Source organism: Adiantum capillus-veneris, chromosome 15, assembly GCF_014529385.1.
Source record: "Adiantum capillus-veneris isolate H3 chromosome 15, ASM1452938v2, whole genome shotgun sequence".
Lineage (NCBI taxonomy): Eukaryota > Viridiplantae > Streptophyta > Polypodiopsida > Polypodiales > Pteridaceae > Adiantum > Adiantum capillus-veneris.
Window position 1 is genome coordinate 67,572,414 of NC_140945.1, and position 3,741 is coordinate 67,576,154.

Genomic DNA, 3,741 nt, shown 5'->3' on the forward strand with positions numbered 1-3,741 from the left:
GTACAAATATACAAGTGTGAAGCATACCCATAGCTTCACCATATGCCCATCATCTTTATGCAATGTGCAAACCGCTCTGAGGATAGGCTCTTTGTCAGAGCATCCTTTGGGTTCTCATCCATGTGGACTTTGGCCAGCTAAATTTGTTTGCTAGCCAAAGTATCCACTATCACATGATACCTGACCTCAATGTGTTTTGATTTAGAATGAAACATGAGGTTATTTGCTAACGCAATTTCACTTTTGCTGTCACAATGTAACACTAGAGTCTGGTGTATACCAAGATCTCCCACTAGACAAAATAACCACACAGCTTCCTTGTTAGCATTGGAAATTGCAACATACTCAGCCTCAGTGGTGAAAGATGAAGTACAATTTCTCTTGAAGACATGATCTCCAAGAAACTTCCGCTCCAACAAACAAGAAAACGTAACCATATGTGGATCTCCTATTGTCCATACAAGCCGCATAATCAAAATTAGTGTATCCAACTATGGGTGCATCATTGTTCCCAAAGCGTAAGCACTTGCTGACTGAACTCTTGATGTATCTCAAGATATGCTTCATTGCTTCCCAATGCTTTCTACCCAGATTTTCCATATACATGCTAACCACTCCCATTGCAAATGCAATGTCTCGTAATAACCATGGCGAACATGAAACTGCAATTGTTGAAGAATATGGCACCTTTTCCATCTATGCCTTTTGAATATCCGATTTGGGACAATCATTCTTGCTAAGTTTTACATATACATCCATTGGGGTACTCAATCTCTTCCCCCCTTGCATGTTAAAATGTTGCAAGACCATGTGAATATACTCTTCCTATGATAGTTCAAGTATTCCATGCGTACAATCTCTCTTGATACACATACCAAGAAAATGATGTGCACCATCTTTCATGGCAAACTTCTTGATTAAGGCATCCTTGAGAAGTGCAATCTCATCTTTGAACTTCATGGCTATAAGCATATCATCCATGTACAAGCTGAGAATGATGAGGGAACCATTGTTCAACCTCCACCTATACAAGCAATGATCCTCTTGGCTTCGTACATAACCATGGGATTGAATGTACTCATCAAACTTGATGTACCACTGCCTTGATCCTTGCTTTAGTCCATACAAAGCTTTCTTGAGTCTACACACCAATTCTGTTCTTGTTGACTTCTCAAGATTTATCTCAAAACCTTCTGGTTGTTTAATATAGACATCCTCTTTGAGATCCCCGTGAAGAAAAGCCATCTCAAGCTTTATCTCAAAACCTTCTAGATGTTTCATATAGACATCCTCTTCAAGATCCTTGTGCAGAAACGTCATCTTCACATCCATTTGGACCAACTCCATGTCCTATATGGCTACTAAAACAAGCACAAGACAAAGTGTAATCATTTTGGCCAATGGAGAAAAGATCTCATCAAAATCTACGCCTTTCTTCTGCTTGAATCCTTTAGCAACCAATCTAGCCTTATACTTAGGCACAGGATCTTCTGCCATGAACTTCTTCTTGTACACCCATTCGCAAGGCAATGCATGTCTACCTTCTTGTTATTTTGTCAATTCCCAAGTCTCATTGGATAAAATCGAGTTATACTCAGATCGCATAGCCTGCTCCCACTTCATGCTATCTTCCATTTGAATAGTTTCTTTATAACAAGTGGTCTCATTGCAATTAGTGACTAACAAATAGTCCAATCTTGGCTCAAAACACTCAGGTGCATGAGATACACGAGTAGATCTTCTAAGTACTTGATTGCTAGATTCCACTCTCTCTAGAGCAACATTTTTTTGTGTACTAGTGGAAGGTGCATCACTAGCACGTCCAGCATTCTGCATAACTAGTGGTGAGGCAACATCCTCAAAAATAGAAGTGACCCATTCCTGTATATCTATTCATCCATTCTGCAACACCATTCTGAGGGGGTGTGTAAGGCATGGTGAACTGCCTTCTAACACCTTGTTTATAATAAAATTTGTTAAACTCATAGGAGATATGCTCGCATCCATTGTCAATTTGCAAAGCTTTAATCTTTCTACCCAATTGGTTTTCTACCATGGCTAAGAAATTTTGAAAGACACTAAAGACTTTGCTCTTTTGCTTCAAGAAATAAGCCTACACCTTCCTAGTAGAGTCATCTATGAATGCTAGGAAGTATAGTGCTCCCCCTAGAGACTTAACAGGCATAGGTCCACATAACTCGCTATGAACAAGATCTAGAGGACTTTCTAACTCTCTGTCTAAAGGTGTTGATGTCAACCTAGTCTAATTTCCATAAATGCAATGCTCACATAAAGAAAAATACAAGTAATCTATCACATGGATATAACCAAAACGATGTAGTACCTTTATTCCTTTTTGACTCATATGTCCTAGCAGGCTATGCCACAACTCTGTAGAAGGCAACCTGGCTACACAAATATAATTCTCTTTCATTGAAGAGACACAGAGTGAATACAATGAGCCAGACTTCTGGCCTTTAAGCATGACCAAGTTTCCTTTCTTGATAAGCCAAGAACCATATGCAAAAATAGTAGTGTAACCCAAATCGTCTAATTGCCCGACATACATCAAACTCTTTGTCAATTTGGGTACATGTCTGACATTTTTCAACATAAACTTGGTGCCAATAGGCATAAAAAGTTTTATGGCTCCTATAAAACATATATCAAGCTCATAAGAATCCCAAACTTTATTGTACCATGTGTAGCAGTATATGTGGAGAACCAGTCCTTATGAGGAGTCACATGAGAGCTAGCACATGAGTCCATTATCCAATTATGGGCATAGCACTCGTCAACAGCTAACAATGCATCGGAACTCAAATATGAGGTGAAGATCAACACATCTGATGGATTCATTGCATCGAGAACAGTCTCAACAATAGGAGACTCATCAACATTCAGCTCTTTTATCTTCACATTGCTTTTAGGTGTGTCACACTTCAATTTTTCTTTACCTTTTTCACGTTGTAATGCACGGAAATCCTTCTTCATGTGTCCTATTTTATGATAGTGATAGCATTCAAGATTCCTCATCTCTCTTCCACAACCCTTGCTACGATTGTTGTTGTGATCTTGAGAACAATCGCCGTGACAACGACCATGCTGCCTTGGCTTATCACTACTGCCACTAGCCATATACCCATCACCATGCCCACTTGCATTCAGAGACTGGCGTCTAATCTGTTCAGTGAGAAACACACTAGTAACATCACTGGAAACAAGCTTGCCCTTAGGGTGATGGTTGTATTGAATGTATTCCATGACAATGGCAACGAACATAGCAAGAAGCCTTCATCTCATCATCAAAGTTAAGACCTTTGGAAGTAAGCTACAAAAAGACATTGTTGAACTCATTCAAATGAGAGCTAACATTGTTGCCTTCTTTCATGTTCATGCACATAAGTTTCTTCATAAGAAAAAACTTGTTCGAGGAACTTTTACCATCCCATGCTACACATAAAGCATCCCATAAATCTTTGGCATTGGTCTTATCCATTATTGTGATGTAAAAAAATATTGGGAAATTTTTGATAGGGTTCCCCTTGTAATAGAAAAAGAACCGCAAAACAATATGCAGCAAAATCATTATGTGTAAGAATTCAAGTGTGCCAAGAACGCATATGGACGACTCGCGGGAAAAATCTGGCAGAGTCCCTTTTATTTGAAGATCAAAATCTCAAGCAAAACTCAACCAAAAATAGCACATAAACCAACAAAGAGTAATCAATGGGCATAGAC